Genomic DNA, 21256 nt, shown 5'->3' with positions numbered 1-21256 from the left:
CACATGTCTCAAATGAATTCTTCTTTCGAAGACTCATGACCACCTTTTGTCTGGTTTGATCTTTAGCCATCCTCAGTGTCTGACCCTTGCATTGGTGAAATCCAATGTAAATAACTTTAACTTTCTTTTATGGGTTATGACTCCAAGTTCATTTTCACTTACAACCTTCCCTTTTCTCTGATTGCTTGTTTGATATAATAGGGCAGATTTTCATGCAGATCAGCAAGCTGTAGTTTATGCCTGAAACATAAAGAGCGAGTATTGAGTCTCTTTCCTGATAAATGTTATAGTTGCTCCTTCATCATAGCTGGCGTTAAGCATATCTTGGAATTAAGCTTATAATACCAGGACAGATAAACATTCACCAGAAGTGTTCCTGTGTTCAGGAATCCAGCTTACCATCACTTTCTTGAAGGCTATTTGGATGGGCAATAAATACTGACTTTACCGGGGATGTTAACCTCCTGTCAATGAAAGCAACTTTTACATTGTGTTAATCATATTGGTTTACCCCAAGGTAATCTTCAGCTCCCACAACACATTCACTATTAATCAGTTCCCCTCCACTACCACCCTCCTCCGTCTTGCAGAACTGATCCTCACCCTCGGCAATTTTCTTTCAGCTCCTCTTCTATTCTCCAGGCTCAAGGAGTGGCCATGGGCACCCATATGGGCCTAAGCTATGCCTTCCTGTTCATTGGCTATGTAGAACATTCTACTGTCTAAACCTTCCTTGGGACACTCTTCACCTCTTCCTTCACTACATTAACAATGGCATTGCTGGTGCTGCATTCACCCACGCTTAGCTCATCAATTTTAACAACTTTGCCTCCAATTTCACCCGGCCCGTAAATTCACCTGATCCATTTCAGACACACCTCCTCTTTCTTGATCTGTCTTTCTCCATCTCGAGACAAATTGTTGGCCAACATATTTTATAAACTTACCTATTCCCATAGTTATCTCGATTGTACTTCTTCCTACCCTGTCTCCTGCAAAAATTCTATTCCCCTTTCTCAGTACCTTCATCTCCACCATACCTGTTTCCAGGATGCAGCTTTCCTATCCAGGATATTTGAGATGCCCTCCTTAATTCAAAGAATAGGGTTGCCCTTCTTCCATCATTGGTGCTGCCCTCACCTACATCTCCTCCATTTCCTGACCAACCACTCTCACCCCCTTTTCTCGCCACATTAACAGCAAGAGAGTTCTTCCTGTCTTTAACTACCACCCTGTCAGCTTCTGTATCCAACATATCATTCTCTGCACCTTGCGTCATCTCCAAAAAGATCCTATAAATAAAGATATCTTTACCTCCCACCTCTACTTTCTGTGCAGATTGCACGCTACATGATTCTCCTGTCTATACATCCCTACCCACTAACCTCTGTCCCAGTATTTTTTGCTGCTTGTGGCCAAAGTACTATACCTGCCAGGTCGCCTCCTCCCTCACCTCTATTCAGGGCCCCAAGAAGTCCTTCTAGATGAGGCAACACTTCACCTGCAAATCTGCTGAGATCATCTATTTTGTCTGGTGCTCCCAGTGTGCCCTCCTCTACATTAATGGACCTGTCGTAAATTGAGGGACCACTTTGTCGAGCACCTTGGATCTAGTTGCTAAAAACGGAACTTCCTGGTAGTCAAATATTTTAATTCTAATTCCCAATCCCATTCAGACATATCAATCCATGGTGTCCTCTTGTGCTACGATGAGGCCACACTCTTATTCTGTCTGAGTAGCCTCCAACCTGATCGAATGAATATCGATTTTTCCTTCAAGTAAAAAAAAAATTCCCTTCCCCTCCCCTCCCCTCTTCTTCTATTCCCAAATCTGGCCTCTTACCTCTTCTCACCTGCCTATCATTTCCCCCTGTCCCTTCCTCCATCCCTTTGTTCTCTCCTGTCAGATTCCTTCCTCTCCAGCTCTTACCTTTCCTATCCACTAGGCTTCACCCATCACCTTCCAGCTATCCTCATTCCCTTCCCTCCACCTTTTTATTCTGACATATTCTCTGTTCCTTTCCAGTCCTGAAGTGTGGTCTTAGCCTGAATCAACAAATGTTTATTCCTTTCCACAGAGGCTACCTAACCTGCTGAGGCCTTCCAGTATTTTTGTGTGCATCATTAACCATTTTAACATTTGTCTTTTCTCTGTATACTAGCTGAAAACTTATGCCTTCATTTCCAATTTTTTTCAATAATTACTATGCTCCAAACGGTGTTCTACATAAACTAGTTCATTCAGGCCCTATAGTTTGCTAAGAATGTAGCTGGGGAAACCTAAACTTTCCCATAAACGGACTCTGATAGACAATTTTGTTGTCATGGATGAGTTGGGCTGAAGGTCCTGCTTTCATGCTGTATAACTCTACAACACCTTGACTCTAATCACCCACCCAGTTTTTATGAGTCGAGTTAAATCTATATTCCCTCAACTCTCTTCACATGAATAGTGTTCTGATAATTGTTATTCTTGGTTGTTATCACATAGACTGATGCAATTTGATTGCTCTATGTGTTGAATAGTAATTCCATTTTAATGACCCAAGAAACTGAAGTAGAGGTTGATCTGAACTTGCATTAAGCATAACAGTTCATTGAAACTATTCCAATCTAATTACGTCCTGTAATCCAGTGACAATGAATTGATCCCAGTTATATCCCTACATGTAATATTTGGATAGATATAACTAATGAAAAAAAACTGGGTTTTAAACAGTGGGTACAAGTAAAATTAAACAAGATCACAGTATTATATAGAACAATTGAAGGGCTCTTTGTAATATACTCTGTGTTGGGAATGATGAACAATTTCTCACAACAGACATTTGTCCATTTTCAGCAATATAAGTAATGGTGCTATTGATTTAATAGAATAGAACTCTTCTAATATTTCCTTTGGGTTATGGCATTAGCTAAATTGAAGAAAAAAACTGAAATTATTGCAGTTGGGTTGCTGATAAGACAATTTGAATTTTGGAAAAATCATTGTCATATTTATTAATAGTCATAATTTACAAAAGTTTGTAAACATGTTAGTTTCAAAAGGGAAAAAAGCTTAAACTACATATATATTACACTTCTTAACATTTCAATTATTCTGTAAAATAGTGTCTTAGTTCAGCAAGTTCCCTTTTAATGCATGCCCCTTGTACATTGTGTAAGTTAGGAGATATGATTGGTTTGACTTATGGGTTTGCTGCAGATACAGATGTGCCTGATGTCTGAGAATGAAGCAAGCCCCTGGGCTGAGAGGTGGTGGATTCCCTAGAAACAGTAGTGATCAGAGATCATCCAGACCATTGCAGTAGCCCTGATATAACAGAACGTGCACTTTCAATAATAAGACGATTATATTTGAGACTTGAATGGGAATATTTACAATTTTGTGCTTCTGTTATAATGTCTTGGAAACACTTAGGTAACCCAGTTTTCTCCGAGAAATTAGTGTTAAATTACTGTTATATTACTTTATATTTTGTTGATATGGTGGTCAGAACAAATGTTTGCTAGTCAGAACTGTTATGCCTGTGCCCCCCCCCCCCCCCGCTCCTTTTTGAGAATCACAAGATCGCTATTAAGTCAGGGCAGGAGACCCTGTAAATGAGAGAGAGACGTTTGGAATGTCCTGGCCCCAGCAATACAAAGCCACGGAACAGGTCATTGTCTCTTGGAGACGGAATTGTGTATTGAGTACTATGCTTCGTGGAAGCCCTCAGGCAACGTGGCCTGGTTGGGGGATGGCATCATTCCACCCTGAGTGACATCTGAGACCCTGTGAGTGGGGATAAAAGAGGGTCTGTGGAACAGCCCTTTTAGTCGCACCAGAAGAAACGTTGGAACTCCTGTAACAGCGTAATAGCGAAAGCCAGTGGAAAATCCCACATGCGTCCTTTTCCATTTGCCTCGGAATTGATGGGTCTTGCCATGAAGGAACGGCTTTAGCTAACGCAAAGGAGCAATCAGTCCCCACCGACTCTCGAAGGATTGACATCATAAATGGAATGGGCAAGTTTAAACTCTCTCTCTTGACTCCAACCAAAGGCTGCAGCCTGCAGCTTGAATGAACTTGAGTGACTTTTATATTTCTATCGGACAATACATTATCCCCTGGTCAACGATAGAGCTATTTCTTATTGTTTATTATTATACCCGCACTTTTAGATTTAGTATTGACGATGTATATTATCTGTATGTTTGCATTGATATTATATTTGTGTATTTTTATCAATAAATACTGTTAAAAATAGTACCATCAGACTTCAACGGAACTCTCTATCTTTGCTGGTAAGTGACCCAGTGACACAAATACATGTGAAATAATACATTTTTGTCTCTCTTAAGTTACATTATTCATTTTTATTTTAATAACCATTCAAGAAGGATGGCGGTTGGAGGCATTGGATGAAAAGTAGCCCGGAGGAAAATTATTGCAACTGAAGGATGGATTCAAAGAGGAATCTATCATGTTAATATAATTATAAGATAATTTAATTTAAAATTATTCAAGCCATTTTTGCAGAAGTACTGGAACAATCAGTTGTCATCTAATAAATTTATTTTAAAAAATCTAACGATTTGTGGTAATCTGACAAAAGTTTTAATTGTTCTTTTAATTGTTTTCACATTGGGATGGATTCGTAGCAACTCATCTTTACTGCCTGAAAGTTGTATTCACAGTGACTCAGTCCTTTAATCGTCAACTTTCTATTGCAATGAAGATCATTTCCATCCTGGCATAGTCCTTTGTTTATGTGCATTAAACAGGCTATATTTGGCTATTGTCTATAAAGGGACTTAGAATAACCCTATCAAAGAAAACATTACACATCAGTTTTAGAGTGCAAGAGATGCAATGGTATACAAAGAGAAATTCAATAATTAAACTTCCTTTATGTAGCTCATAAGCTTTCTGTTGTTCTTTACTCTGACACTATGGTTCATCTTTCTGCAACATTTGATGCAATAGTTTCAATAACGCTGTGAGCTCAGAAAGAATTCAAGCATAATTTCAGACATGCCTAAGAAAGAATGAAGTTCACTCACAGCTTTCTATCTTGGGCAATTTTTTCTTTAAAATATTCTATGCTGGAGAAAATGACTGACGTATTCTTCTGAAATAGTTTGGACTCGTATTAATTTCTTGCCCATGATCTAAAATACAGTTGGTGATAAATTCATGCCATAAAACAGCTTAGTATACGAATAAAGCCCCATATGCATGTTGACTTTTGGAGGATGTTGGTTTTTCTTTCTCACTTTTGGTTGTAAATATGCTTGTGGTGGATCTTGTGATGATATTGGGTTTGCTGACTGAAAAGTTCTGAACTCAAATGGATTTCTTAAGCCCTAACCAGTATCAATTCTGTATCTACGGGTACCCTCACTAAAGTTATACTGTAACCACCCAATCTCCAAAAACTAGCTCACTTCCCTGTTTATTTTCCACAGTGAATTTAGCTGCCAGTACCCACCATTTGAGTTATGGTTTGTCTTGCCTGACCAAGGAGGATATACTTCCAGCTAATAAAGTAGTTTAAACACAGTTAATTTATTTTTCAGTGACACATAATGAAATCTTAACAACATTCTTAAAACTAATTTAAAACTCAGAGGATTGTTATCTTATAAAAGATTTCCAAATTACAATCCACTTAAAAGAAACAAAGCATTTCCAAAACACAGGGGCAATTGTCATAAGCTACAAAGTAATACCCCCATGTTGCAGATGAACCACTTACCCATTGTAGAAATCAAAGACAGAGGAATGGATTCTTGCACACCTTGTGTTTTTGTTATTCTTCTTGATGTTCCTGGACCATTCCTGAAAAGTCTGGACTGTTCTCTACATCTATACTGTTTCTCTGCCAATTGTCTGACTTCATACAAATGTAATACTTTTTTCAGGTACTTTTCCACTTAGGTGATCTAAAAGCTTCTGGAGAGTGAATCCCCAGGTGCCCACAATTAATCATGTGAAGCTAACTCCCTAAGCACACAAATTAACAAATTAACTATCTAATATGCTCAGTGATCTGGTGATTCAAACTGGTCTGCAAGTTGCCTTGAAACAAATAACTTAATTTGAACCAAGTCAAATTATAATCTATTTTCTAACATAGCACCTCTTATGAACAATAAGTCTGTGTTTTTGGGACAGCAAATCTGTTCTATAGACAGTGCTTGTATGCAAATCTGCCCTTTTTAATATCAAACTGATTACTGCTTTCCATATACATTAAGAAAAGAATGGCTCCCATTCACAGCAAGCAGATAAATGAAGAATATTGGTTGAAAGTGTAACTTAGTCAAAAGCAATTCTTTTATCTTTAGATCCTCACAAATGCTGTGTTTAGAAAGCTGAGCTTGGCAAAAAGTCCCCCCTGGCCTTGGACAGTGAATATCCATAACAACCCAATTAGTACAGAGTCATACAGATCCTACAACATTGGCAAAGCACGTTGTTCATATTCCATGGCTTTTTAATGGGCAATTTCTTGAACCTACAGAGCAGCCATATCTACTTTAGGCACAACAGCAATGAATACCTGGTGTTTTGAACAATATATGCTGTCATTCAAATATGTTTAGGTCAACTTAATCCTTCAGTCTGCATTTCTAGAAATGAAGTAAATTAGCTTAGCATTTGGATTAATGCAGACCTGAACATTATGATGTTGTATGCTGTACTATATATTCATGAATAAATCAGCACATTGTTCTAGAAACTTATCTAAACATTGTTGTCAAGTGGTCACATTAAACTCATTCTTCCAAACTATCTTTTATTCCTTAAGCCAATCTTTTCTTAAAAAGAAAAGCAAAAAGAAAAATGAAGTGCTGAACATGTGAATATATGCAACCTAGGAGGTAATGGATTTTGCCATCTTGATGGTTTAAAAGAAGGAAAAGGATTTTGTGCTGGAACACTGGGTGCATTGATGGATAAAGTGGAACAATTGACCATGTCTGGTTTGAGATTAAGTGAGTGCAGCAGAGAGAGGGTTCAAGAATATGCATGTGCTAAATAATGACATGGAGTATTGTATCGCAACAGTATAAAAGTGTTAATTTTCTCTAACATTTAACAAAGTATTAAGTAAAGCTGCACATTCAATCTGACCTTGGGTATTCAATGATTCCTCAGATTCAACATACGTTTTGTTAATGATACTTTGCTGAAGTACATATCTCTATTCATAATTGAACAGATGACAGCTACATTAATGCTTGATTTGATACTGAGTTCACCAACTTTCATTTTGATTTTAAGTTTGCTACATTAAACATATTGACACAGTATGTATAGCCATTTTAACTTTGGCCTTCATATCATCTTCCATACTGTACAAAACTTTTCTTTGGGGCTTTATGTTATCAATATGGTCCTTGCTTTGAGAACCTACTTGACTGATATCATTTTTACTTGCAATATGAGATCTAGTCTTATACACAAAGGCAAGATGAACTCATTCTTTCCATGTTATGGTAATTGTGAGAGGTATTGTCCCATTTCCATCTAGTATTACCTTTTGAGGCAAACTCATTCAGAAATCTCAGGCTTAATAGCAGAAATCCCACTTATAAAATATGTTTTATGTGAAATCCCCTAACATGCAACAAATTCCATTCGCTGACTAGACAACCACAGAACTCAAAGCAAGGTGTGTTCTACTTACTCCTTATTCATTGCCTCCTGTAATTATTATTCTAGTCTGGAGTTCAAATATTCGCAGGATGCAAAACCTTAAAAAATTAACAACTTCAGAGCAATAATTATTGTGTATGATCAACACCATGTACTGTAGTGTATTTATATCTTTATTGATTTATTTTCTGAGCTAAATAATTGATATTTCTGGCCAAGACTTCATCAATCCTGATGAAGTATCTTGGGCTGCAACATCAACTGTTTACTCTTTTCTATAAATGCTGTCTGGCCATCTGAGTTCCTCCAGCATTTTGTGTGTGTTCATTTTGATTTCCAGCATCTGCAGAATTTCTCATGTTTCCTTACAGACAGTGGTGAAGTCACCTGAAATTAATATTGTTGGTGACATCAACAATGAGCTTAAAGATTCCACAGATTTTGATGTAGATTTTTCCAAATCTGCACTCAGTGATATTGTCACTTTATTATTCTCATCAGCAATTTCACTTATTGTCTTCTTGTTGACTCTTTGTTGGAAACACTTGAGGAATATCTTTAGTCTTTTATATCATGCTGAACCACACCCCCAACCCCTCTCCACACTACTTGAACACACAAGTCAGGTAGAGGTATACCATTGGAATAATGGGTTGACACCCATTAAGTGACGAGTCACTGAAGAGACCAAATCTCTCTGGTTGGCCAGACACTGCAAACTGGGATTTCTTCATGGAAACCTCTTGGAGCAGATCAGGTGGAAGTGAAATCGGGGAAGAAGCGGTTTGCTTCTGGCAGCAATATGCACTAAATAACCATATTCATCATCCTACATAAGCAAAATAGCTGGAACTATCCAGCACGTCACAGAGCATCTGTGAGGCATCTCTGCAGAAACAAAAGCAGCATTAACACTTACTTTCAGTGGAATTTATTTATTTATTTTGGGTTTGTGACTTCCACTGGTCTTCACATATCTATTAAATGCACAATGGAGCTTCCAACTGATAATTTATCATCTACTCCATAGCAGTAGAGCAGCTGAGCACTAAATATGCAGTAAGTTTGGTCTTTGCTAATTTCTTTCTGATCTTCAATCTGAATACTCTCAGTTGCGTCAGTAGATAAAGTATGAGGGGATTCTAGCAGAATGCTGGTGTACACATCCTAATTACCTTCAGCAAGACCTCTATTTTTTTTTTGATTATGGGCCAAGTAATTTGACTTTTCAGAGCAAAAGCAGAACAGATGCTGACAGTGGGCAAAACAGCCTCGGGAGTCTGAAAATCTCCTATTGAATGGCTAAAGGAAGCATTATTATTCATCAGAACCTAAAAATGTGTAAATCTAAGAGATAACACAGATTCTGAAAATCTTGAGCAGCACATTGATCTCCAATTTTAATACTGCTATTTGTATCAGCTGGTGAAGTATGAAGGGACATGAGAATTGCATTACTAATCAAGGACAATATCACAAGGCACTCAAAGGGGACATAATGGTGAACTCGTCCTCTGAGTCTACATGGAGAGAACACAAAAATAGGAAGGATACAATCACAATTTCTGTAATCTGCATGTATATATGTTCCTAAATGTCCTGGTGGCTATTGGTGGATGGACGGGGGTGGTGGGGTGCGGGTGCCTGTAGTAAAATCTGATGGAATTGTACTTACTACAGAACCCTTCAGCTGCCCATAGCCACCAGGACAGATATGCAGGCAGATTACAGAAATGTAGAAAAACAATAGGGTAGTTGACATGGGGAACTTCAAAGTTTCAGATGTGAACTTAAGACAGATGGGCCAGAATTCGTTAGGTGCACCTGGAAGGGTTTCTTAAATAAATCTGTAGCTAGTCCAACTCTACTGGACATGGGTGTTGGGTAATGAGTCTGACTAGGTGACTGACGCTTCAGTAGATGAATAGTTAGAGACCACACATAGAGACTCCATAACATTTAAGTTAGCTGTAGATAGGGGTAAGTTTGGACCTTGCAGAAAATTATTAAATTACAGCAGAGCAAATTAATAGAGCATTAGGCACAGACTGGACAGAGGTAATTGGGAACCTCTGCTTTTGGTCAAGTCCACATCTGGCAGGTGGAGGGTGTTTAAACAAATTGCAGAGAGTACAGGACAAGTATGTTTCAGTAAGAAGGACAAGGATAGCTAGGGAAGAGAACCTTGGACGTCTACAGAGGTGATGAATTTAATCAAGAAGCAAAAGAGAAATTATGTGAAGCTTAGGAAGCAGGAATCAAACAAAGCCCTCGAGGATTATAAAGAAGCCAGGAAAAAATCCTTGAAGGAAATTAGAAAAGTCAGGAGGGTCAATGCCAAGTTCTTTGGAAGAAGGATTAAAGAGAATCCCAAGGCATTCTGTACATACATCAAGAGCAATAGGATAACTAGGAAGAAGGTGAGACCACTCAAGAATTGGGGGGCGGGGGGAGTGATAGAAACACTTGCTTTGATGCAATGCATGTGGGTGAGATATTTGATGAATACTTTACATCAGTATTTAACAAGGAGAAGGATAGGAAGTATAGGGAGTTTAGTGCTGACAGCATTGATTTGCTAGGGCATTTTGAGGAAAAGGAAGACGTAGTGCTGGGTTTCTAAAGAGCATTAACCATATAACAATCACAGCACAGAAACAGGCCATCTTGGCCCTCCTAGTCTGGGCCGAACTCTTAATCTCACCTAGTCCCACCTACCCGCACTCAGCCCATAACCCTCCACTCCCTTCCTGTCCATATACCTATCCAATTTTACCTTAAATGACACAACTGAACTGGCCTCTACTACTTCTACAGGAAGCTCATTCCACACAGCCATCACTCTCTGAGTAAAGAAATACCCCCTCGTGTTTCCCTTAAACTTTTGCCCACTAACTCTCAAATCATGTCCTCTCGTTTGAATCTCCCCTACTCTCAATGGAAACAGCCTATTCACGTCAACTCTATCTATCCCTCTCAAAATTTTAAATACCTCGATCAAATCCCCCCTCAACCTTCTACGCTCCAATGAATAGAGACCTAACTTGTTCAACCTTTCTCTGTAACTTAAGTGCTGAAACCCAGGTAACATCCTAGTGAATCGTTTCTGCACTCTCTCTAATTTATTGATATCTTTCCTATAATTCAGTGACCAGAACTGCACACAATATTCTAAATTTGGCCTTACTAATGCCTTGTACAATTTCAACATTACATCCCAACTTCTGTACTCAATGCTCTGATTTATAAAGGCCAGCGTTCCAAAAGCCTTCTTCACCACCCTATCTACATGAGACTCCACCTTCAGGGAAACATGCACTGTTATTCCTAGATCTCTCTGTTCCACTGCATTCCTGAATGCCCTACCATTTACCCTGTATGTTCTATTTGGATTATTCCTGCCAAAATGTAGAACCTTACACTTCTCAGCATTAAACTCCATCTGCCAACGTTCAGCCCATGCTGGCAACTGCATTCTGGCAATTTATGCCAACTGGCATAAATCTCCCTGCAAGCTTTGAAAACCCACCTCATTATCCACAACACCTCCTACCTTAGTATCATCAGCATACTTACTAATCCAATTTACCACCTCATCATCCAGATCATTTATGTATATTACAAACATTGGGCCCAAAACAGATCCCTGAGGCACCCCGCTAGTCACCGGCCTCCATCCCGATAAACAATTATCCACCACTACTCTCTGGCATCTCCCATCTAGCCACTGTTGAATCCATTTTATTACTCCAGCATTAATACCTAACAGCTGAACCTTCTTAACTAACCGTCCATGTGGAACTTTGTCAAAGACTTTGCTGAAGTCCATATAGATTACATCCACTGCCTTACCCTCGACAACATTCCACGTAACTTCTTCAAAAAATTCAATAAGGTTTGTCAAACATGACCTTCCACGCACAAATCCATGCTGGCTACTCCTAATCAGATCCTGTCTATCCAGATAATTATAAATACTATCTCTAAGAATACCTTCCATTAATTTACCCACCAGTGATGTCAAACTGACAGGTCTATAATTGCTAGGCTTACTTCTAGAACCCTTTTTAAACAATGGAACCACATGAGCAATATGCCAATCCTCCGGCACAATCCCCGTTTCTAATGACATTTGAAAGATCTCCGTCAGAGCTCCTGCTATCTCTACACAAACTTCCCTCAAGGTCCTGGGGAATATCCTGTCAGGACCCGGAGATTCATCCACTTTTAAATTTCTTAAAAGTGCCAGTACTTCCACCTCTTTAATTGTCATAGGTTCCATAACTTCCTCACTTGTTTCCCACACCTTACACAATTCAATATCCTTCTGCTTAGTGAATACCAAAGAGAAGAAATCATTCAAAATCTCTCCCATCTCCCTCGCCTCCACACATAGCTGACCACCCTGATTCTCTAAGGGACCAATTTTATCCTTCACTATCCTCTTGCTTTTAATATAACTGTAGAAACCTTTCGGATTTACTTTCAGCTTATTTGCCAAACCAACCTCGTATCTTCTTTTAGCTTTTCTAATCTCTTTCTTAAGATTCCTTTTACATTCTTTATATTCCTCGAGCAATTCTTTTACTCTATGCTGCCTATATCTATTGTAGACATCCCTCTTTTTCCGAACCAAGTTTCTAATATCCCTTGAAAACCATGGTGCTTTCAAACCTTTAACCTTTCCTTTCAATCTAATAGGAAGATAAAGATTCTGTACCCTCATAATTTCACCCTTAAATGACCTCCATTTCTCTATTACATCCTTCCCATAAAACAACTTGACCCAATCCACTCTCTCTAAATCCCTTCGCATCTCCTCAAAGTTTAAGGTGGATAGATCCCCAGGGACTGATGAGATATACCCCATATTATTGAGTGAGATAAGGGAAGATATTGTGGGCTTCCTGACCAATACCTTCATGACCTCTCTAGCCACACTTGAGGTTCCAGAGGACTAGCAAGTAACTAATATTGTTTAAATATTCAAGAAGGAAACCAGGAGTAATCATGGAAACTATAAACCATTAAGTCTCATATCAACAACAGGGAAGTTACAGGAGAATTTATGAGCATTTGTAAAAACATGACATAATTTGGGAGGCCAAGAAAGGCTTTGTGTGGGGTAAATTGTGTCTTTCTAACTTGACTGAATTTTTTAGAAGACAGAACAAGGGTGATTCATGAAGGTAGAGCTGTGGATGTTGTCTAAGGTGTTTGACAAGGTTCTTCATTGTAGGCTCATAAGATGCATGGATTCATGGTGAATTGACCATTTGGATTTTATACTAGCTTGGCTGTGGAAGACAGGGTCAAAGGGACATATTGAAGCTGGAGATCTGTAATTAATAGTGTTCCACAGGGATTTGTTGTTTGTGAAGTATATAAATGATCTGGATGAAAATGTAGATGGGTTTGTTAGTAAGTTTGCAGAAGATAGGAAGATAGGTGGTAAAATTGATTGATAACATAAAACACTGACAAACAGTTCAGTGGGATAGAGCTCAGTTGCAGATGTGCTGAACAATTGTCAGATGGAGCTTGAGCTAGCTAAATGTGAAGTGTTGCACCTTGGGAGGTCAAATGAAAAGAGATGGCCTACTGTTAGATCTTGGGTCCACATTCATAGCTCCCAGAAAGTAGTTAAACATGTTTATAGGATGGTTAAGAAAACATATGGCATGGTTGTCTTTATTAGTCAGGATATCGAGTTCAAAAGTCAGGAAGTTATGGTGTAGCTTTATAAAACTCCAGTTAGGCTATATCTGGAGTATTGCATACAGTTCTGGTTCCAACATTATATGAAGGATATTAAGTCTTTGGGAAGGTTTACCAGATTCCTGACTGGATTATCGGGCACAATGTGAGATCAGACAAACTCAGGTTTTCTCTGGAGTGTTAGAGACTGAAGGGAGATCTGATAGAGGTTTATAAGATTATGAGATGCACAGACAGAATAGACAAAGAGGCTCCTTTCCCAAGGTTGAAATGTCCAAGACTATAGGGCATTCATTTAAGGTGAGAAGGGATATTTTCTGAGGTGAACTTTTTTTTACTTTTTCCAGATATAATGGTGCATGTCTGGAAAGCTCTGTCTGGGGTGGTTGTAGGGACTGATACATTTGGGACTTCTAGAAGTCATTTAGATATGGACAATAACATGAAGAAAATGAAAGGATATGGAAGCTGGGTAGACAGAATGGACTAGCTTAGGTTAACAATTTGATTAGTAATTTAATTGAATCAGCACAACATTTAGGCCAAAGAGCCTTTGTTGTACTGTTCACAGCAGTCAGATGCTTCCTGACATCATGCAGCATTTTGTATATCTTGATAAAAATGAATGCCATGGCTTCTCTAGCTCCAGAACTCATTGCTTTCTATCCCATGAAGGGAGCAAGAGATGATTTATGATGCAAAATGTTGCTAATACATTTTTTGTCATGCCAAATTAAAATGCTTAAAATGTGGCTAATGGTTGTTCTTCTTGGAGCAATGAAGAAAATGGAGAGATTTAATTGGGATGTATAATATTCTGATTTGCCTCAATGAACAAGAACAATGTATTTTCCTTCACAGAGAGCACATTATTGTGGGGACATAGCATAAGGTAATTAGTAAAATAATTGGAGGGAGATTCAGGTGATTTTTTTTCTGGTGAGTAAATGATGGAGTGGGGAATAGTTAGTGCAGGATTCTGGAATTTATTATATAAATAAGTAATGCAAATAAGAAAACTGAGGGATGAGTTCTTCAAGCTCTGACCTGGAGAGTACAGACCAAGAGCTAGGAAATGTGTTTAACCTAAATGCTTCTTTTTGTGACATGAACACAATTGGTCACATGATCTCTCACTGTGGCATAAATTTATATGCTTCTATGATTCTTTTCATGAAGTCATTCTCTGAAAACACAACCATCAGGAAGAGTATAATTAATTCACTGAAACTTAGGACACAGAGCAAGCCCAACTGACCCATTGGAACTACAATCAGTACTTGTTAGTCATTGTCCTGTGACCTATTTCTATACAGTTTCTAGGTTTAAAAACCCCAAGCCTGAAAAAAGGCAGTATTTGGAGCTTGCCTTCCTTTGAAGGTTAATGGAACCAAATTTTAGGATTTAAGAAAGTAGACATTACTAAAATCACATGGCAAGACAAAGCAACAAAAAAAAACTCTACAATACCCTTTTATTGTTCAGTTGTTCATCCAGACTTCATCACTTCAGCTAGATTTATTCCATAAATGTTGCATTTTTTTTCCCACTTGAAAGTGGAATACTTTGTGTGGGTCCATTTGGTTGGATATTTCATCAAAATATCAATGGATAGATAGATTTTGTTCACAATCAGTTTACTAGGTTGCCCATTCTCCTGCAGAAGAAAGAAAAACATAAGCCCAGCAGAGCGACATTAACTACTGATTGACCACAGGATGGAGAAGGAGAGTCAGATAGACTGTCACTACAGCAAAGGTGCAAATATTCCCTCCTCTGCTGGATCTCCTTCACAAGTATTTGGAGCCTCCCTTCCTTTAAAGGTAATGGAACCAAATTTCAGAATTTAAGTAGATATTACTAAAATCACATGGTTAGACCAGGCCACATTGGTGTCTTAAACACAACTTTTGAATCAGTGTGGCATATGTTTTGTTCATCCAGATTTCACCCTCACTTCAGCTAAATTTATTCATACCTTGGATCCTTTCTAGCCTCCTCCTAGTTCCCAGATCTTTTTGCAAAATGTTATTGTGCATCAGGCAGTAACCACCGAATCTTTGGAAGAATTTGCAAAGTCCCAGGCACTTAACTCAAAAATCATCGCTAATCAGCACCTGAACTATGCCTGCAATACTGCTTTAGCAGTTCCAATGATAATGAGCAATTAGGTCCAAAAATGTCTGCAATACTTTCAAAGGTATGATTATTACCACAGCAACCACTTAGCACCTATTTGCACATGTTTAACACAATAACAAACTTCCATTTCATCACAGGTATCAGAACCATTTTTAAATCTAATGCACTCTGAATTGTTTCTGTGCTGAAACAGTGCGAGAGCAAACACACAATACTGGAGCAACTCAGTCGGGCAGGCAACATCTATGGAAAAGAGTGTAGTCAATATTTTGGGCTGAGACCCTTCCTCATGGCTGGAGAAAGAACAATGAGGAGTCAGATTTAGAAGGTGGGGGAGGGAGAAACACAAGGTGATAGGTAAAACCAAAAGTGGGAGGAGGGGTGACATAAAGACCTGGGAAGTCAATTGGTGAAAGAGATAAAGGTATGGAGAAGGAGGCATCTGACAGGAGAGGAAAAAAGCAATGGCTGAAAGAAAAATGGGGAGAAGCACTAGAAGGAGAGAGCATGAGAGGGGAAACAGGAATGGGGAATGGTGAAGGAGAGGGAGGTGGCATTACCAGAAATTCAAGAAATCGATGTTCAGGTTGGAGGCTATCCAAATGGAATACAAGTTGTTGCTCCTCAAACCTGAGTGTGGTCTCTTGGTGTCACTAGAGGGGGCCACAGACTGAAATGTCAGAATAGGAATGATAAGTAGAATTAAATGGGTGGCCACTGGGAGATCCCACTTTTTCTGGCAGATGGAGCAAAGGTGCTCAGAGAAACAGTCTCCCAGTCTACATTCAGTCTCACTGATTAACAGGAGGCCACACAGGGAGCACCAATACAGTAGACAACCCCTACAGACACACAGGTGAAATCTTGCCTCTCCTGAAAGGACTATTTGGGGCCTTGTCTGGTAGTGAGGGAGGAGATGTAGGGGCAGATGTAGCATTTATTCTATTTATAAGAATAAGTGCCAGGAGGGAGATTAGTGTGGAGGGACAAATAGAGAAGGGAGCAATCCCTGTGGAAAGCAGCAAGGGGAGGGGAGAGAGATGTGCGAGGTGGAGGGATCCTTCAGAGATGGCAGGTGCAGAAAATTGTGTGCTGGATGCAGAGGCTGGTAGTGTGGTTAGGTGACAAGAGGAATCCTATCCCCAGTGGGGAGGCAGGAGGATGGCTCAATTCCTCCATCTCCATCACATCTGCTCTGAAGATGAGGCTTTTCAATCCAGAATTAATAAGACATCCTAATTCTTCAAAAAAGTCTCCTTTTCTCCAACATCAATACTGTCCTCAACCCTATCTCTTCCATTGTGTGCACACCTGTCCTCAACCCCATCCTCCTACCACCCCACCCAGGGTAGGGTTCCTCTTCTCCTCACCTATCACCTCACCAGCCTTTGCATCCAGCACATAATTCCAGCAGGGATCACTCCCTAAGCAACTCCCTTGCCCATTCATTCTTCCCTACTGATCTACCTCCTGGCACTTTTCCTTGCAAGTGGAACAAGTGCTGCACCTGCCCCTACACTTCCCTCACTACCATTCAGGGCTCTGAACAGTGCTTCCAGGTGAGGCAACACTTCACCAGTAAGTCTGTTGGGCTCATATACTGCAACTGGTGCTTCCAGTGTGCCCTCCTGTACATCAGTGAGACCCAACATAGATTGGGAGACAACTTTGCTGTCCCTATACTCCATCTGCCTGTCATAGGTCATGTGTTGAATCAGGACCCAACTGCAGGACACAGACACTAGAGTCCCAGAAAGAGGACAAGACAGAATCAAAGGACAGAACAGGATGCAGTCTAAGCAGGGGAAGCAAGACCAGGATGAAGGACTGAAAACAAGGAGCCTGGTGTGGACTCCAAGCCCAAGACTGGACAAGGACCCAGAACCTGGGTCTTGCCTCAGACCCCCCAAACCCAGGCAAGGACATGACAAGGCTTGGCTAGGGACTTGGGGTCTTGAGGCTTGACTCTGGGGGCTGCAGGCTTGGGAAACTCAGACTGGAACTAGGGGCAGACTAGGAACTATACATCAACATAGAGCCAGGACTCATCTATAACTCCACACCAAGGTGGGGCAGGACCATCCATCAGGTAACAACAGAACAGCCAGACTTACTCCACAGGAGCAAGGACAGGAAGAGACAAGCACCAAGGAACAACAGACAGTTCTACCTCTGCATCAGGGTAGCTCCATGTAGCCATTACAGCCAGCAGCCTTGGCTGGCTACAGAAGCAAACAGATACCTACCTAGCTCAGAGTGGCTGACAGCCACCCATATGGCCTGGGAAACAGCTGAATCCATACCACAACAACCACTCCAACTACTACCAGCAAGGCTCCCAGAAACCTTAGTTCTCCAACACAGCCCCAAGAACAGCAAGAATTCATTCTAGCCTTCCACCAGCCATCTGTTGCCATGAATATCCAGACAAAATATCTCTCCGCAACACCAGGGCAACTTATATTCCCAGTTCCAATATGAGCCTCAGGTGTTTCTAGTTAAGTCCAACTGCAGCAAGGGACCACTAGAAAACCCGGAGTCTGGAGTCCACGGATTGGACCACAGACTTCGGACTGAACCACCACACTGCCCGAAAATGTAGGATCTCCTAATGGCCACCCATTTTAATCCCACTTCCCATTCCTATTTCGACATGTCAGTCCATGGCCTCCTCTACCACCACAATGAGGCCACACTGAGGCTTGAGGAGAAACACCTTATCTTCCATCTGGATCGCCTCCAACCTGATGGCATGAACATTGATTTCACAAACTTCCAATCCCCCCCCCCCCAACTCACCATTCCCCATTCCATTTTCCCTCTCTCACATTACCTCTCACATGCTCCTCCCGCTTTCTTTCTTCCATGGCTTTCTGTCCGCTCCTATCAGGTTACCCCTTCTTCCCCCTTTATCTCTTTCACCAATCGACTTCCCAGTTCTTTAGTTCACTCCTCTGGATTTCACCATCACCTTGTGTTTACTCCTCCCCTCCCCTACCTTGTTACTCTGACATCTTATCTTTTTCTCTCCAGTCCTGATGAAGGGTCTCGGCCCATAACTTTGACTGTACTTTTTTTCCACCAATGCTACCTGACCTGCCTTATTTCCTCCAGCATTATTTGTGTGTTGTTTGAATTTCCAGCACCTGCAGATTTTCTCTCATTTGCAATTGGAGAATAATATTTATTCCTAATGTTTCCTTGTTAACAGGTTGGAAGAGGTGAAATAAAACACCTCTTCAGGTTGGAAATTAAGGAATAAAAGTTTGATAACCCTGAGTTCTTCACCCCATTGCTCAGATGTTCACTCTTCAGTGGAAGAGTAAATGTTTTGGCCGTTCATTACTTTGTCGCATGTTTTTACTGTTGTCGCATGTCGTTTTTGCATGTTGTCACATGCGTTACTTTGTATATTCACTTAGCAAATTCTAATTGATTGCTGCATGTTACAACTCTGACTTTAGCAATAACAAGGGGGAGTGTTTGGGGAATGCATTTCAAAGGTAAATAAAGGATGGTTTGTGTGGTTAATCTGATTCCATAAAGCATTAAGCAGTTGTGAAGTATGAGGCTGCAATAAAAACTTACGGTTGATCCAGTATGATTTCAGCTTTATCTGACTGAAGAAATTCAAAGTGCAAGCTAGTTAATGTGCTTATTTGCACTAAGTGAGGGCATTTAAAACTGACTTCAATCACTCAGAGAAAAACAGCCAATTTTTCTGCTCAATTGAAATCAGATCATTGGCCATTCATAGGTCAGACATTTGGTTTACTATTCAACACCAATCTTTTAGGTGTGCTTGAAACAATTTATCACTTGCCCTCTCTATAATGTGGAAAAATGCCATAAAACAGTAAATTTGCTGCAGTTAGTTCATTTGGACCCAATTTTAAATGTTATGCTCACTTGCCATTTAATTGTGCATCCATACATACCTCAGGAATGTTACCCTTTGTTTTCTGATGGTTAAATCAAAGTCTACTTTCTTTTAGGCATGTAGTTTCTTTTTAAAAACATTTTATTCTCACAAATCAATGAATATGTTGTAAAAAAAAAGATAACTCCCTACTTGTACTTAGTTTCTTCCTTTTGCTTGTTTTTTTCTTTCCACTCTTTTCTATAAGTGTATCCCTCAGATAAATACTTTGTGGAGATTTGCGATATATATGATTATATGATATATATATATGTACAATGTCCCAAATACATCTTATGGAAATGTTTGTCTGATAATGAACTTCAATAAAAAATAAATTACAAAAAAAAAGAAACAGTTACTCTCTCAGAAAATATATGTCTCAGTTGTCCTTTAATATGGTTAAATGATGTGGGCGAAACAAATGCAAATATTATAATTAAGAGGAGTGCTGAAGTATACATAACATAGACAGAAAGATAAACCTGATCTGGCAGAAGGGAGGAATCTTTGGCTGAGCATAAATTCCTGCTTTACATTACTAGGGATTGAATGGCTGTCATTGGTGCATTACTGACCACGTAAATGTAACATGCTGTAAGGTTTCACTGCTAATGTAATGGCCTCGCTGTAATGTTTCATTGCTAATGTAATAGTTTCTCTACAGCAGCAATGTTTGGGTTATGACTAGAGGTAACGTGATTTTGGAATGAGGGATCTATCCGATGAGAAAAATGTTCTTTCTTGTAAGTCTGGAAGAGAGATTTTTGCAGTCTTTTGCCAGGGAGGGAAGAGCAGCGAAGACACAAATGGAAAGAGTTGGTAGACCGCCGGATGGAGTGAACTTGGAGTGAGGGTCCGGTTGTCAGCGACGATTGGAGGAGGCCTATGGTGGATGACCAGCTTATCAGTGAGCCTCAACAATGCACATTAGGCTGTTTCATGAGAATGGGCTCCTTTTCTGTTTTTTTGTTTCCTTTACTAACCATATAGTTAAATTAAGAATTATAAAGCTCAATTGTTTAATCGCATATTGTGTACTGTTTGTTATTTCATGGTACTGATTTGTAACAGGAGACACATTGTACAGCATCCACCCAAACAAGATTTTGTAAGTTTGGCCCCCTATATTAAGTCGATAGCCAAAGCAGGAGTTACATAAATATGTATTAAGTTTGTGGTTTACCATAACTTGAAAGTTTCCACTGTACTGTTCAGAATCTCAGATTAGATATTAGAACAATCCAAGATAGTTACCAGTGTTTAACCATAAAGACCAAAGTGTGTGCTCATCAGAGCCTTAATGGCAAGAGAAGCTACTCAAATGTTGTGCCTTGGATGCAGTGCATTGAAGATGGGAGTAATATCCACTGAGTCATGTTTGTGTGGAATCGAGCTAAGAAGAATCAAGGTGAGCTCACTGAAACTTATAACAGACTAAAATAGCTCTACAGGGTGAATGTAACACGTTTGTTTCTGTGCTACAAGAGACTAGAACTATAAAGTACTCTCAGTAAAAAATGAACATTTATTACTTTAGAGAAAAGCAATTTAATTTGAACAAGGGTTACAAATCTTTGTAATTCTGAAGTATAACATGAGGATAGAATTTGACATTATGAGTCTGTCCTGACATTCAATAAGACCTTGGCTACCTCACTTTTATCTACCATCGTCTTTTTTCCCTCATTTGGAATAAAACCCATGTGACACTCTAGTCACTAGTTCTTGATTTCCTTAAAATATTTTCTTCATTATTTATCCTGTTTCCCATTGAGAAATGTATTTATGTTTCTGTGAAATGACTTAATTTTTAATCTTTTGTGAAC

General features: G+C 39.6%; 1 protein-coding gene across 3 annotated transcripts in view; it reads right to left on the bottom strand.

Annotated features, from left to right (window-relative positions):
- Nucleotides 1-21256, bottom strand: part of LOC132391693 (general transcription factor II-I repeat domain-containing protein 2-like) — a 226475-nt gene that overhangs the window by 30595 nt on the left and 174624 nt on the right. For 2 of the 3 annotated variants that reach the window (XR_009511314.1, XM_059965220.1), the window contains one exon: nt 14865-15023. The exons of the other annotated variant lie outside the window; for it this stretch is intronic. The gene's annotated coding sequence lies outside the window, so the exon portion shown is untranslated. Of the gene's footprint in view, nt 1-14864; nt 15024-21256 lie in introns of those variants that run through there. 3 annotated transcript variants of the gene reach the window in all.

The sequence above is a fragment of the Hypanus sabinus genome, chromosome 3 (genome assembly GCF_030144855.1).
Source record: "Hypanus sabinus isolate sHypSab1 chromosome 3, sHypSab1.hap1, whole genome shotgun sequence".
Classification (NCBI taxonomy): domain Eukaryota; kingdom Metazoa; phylum Chordata; class Chondrichthyes; order Myliobatiformes; family Dasyatidae; genus Hypanus; species Hypanus sabinus.
This window is presented reverse-complemented; position numbering and strand designations above follow the sequence as displayed.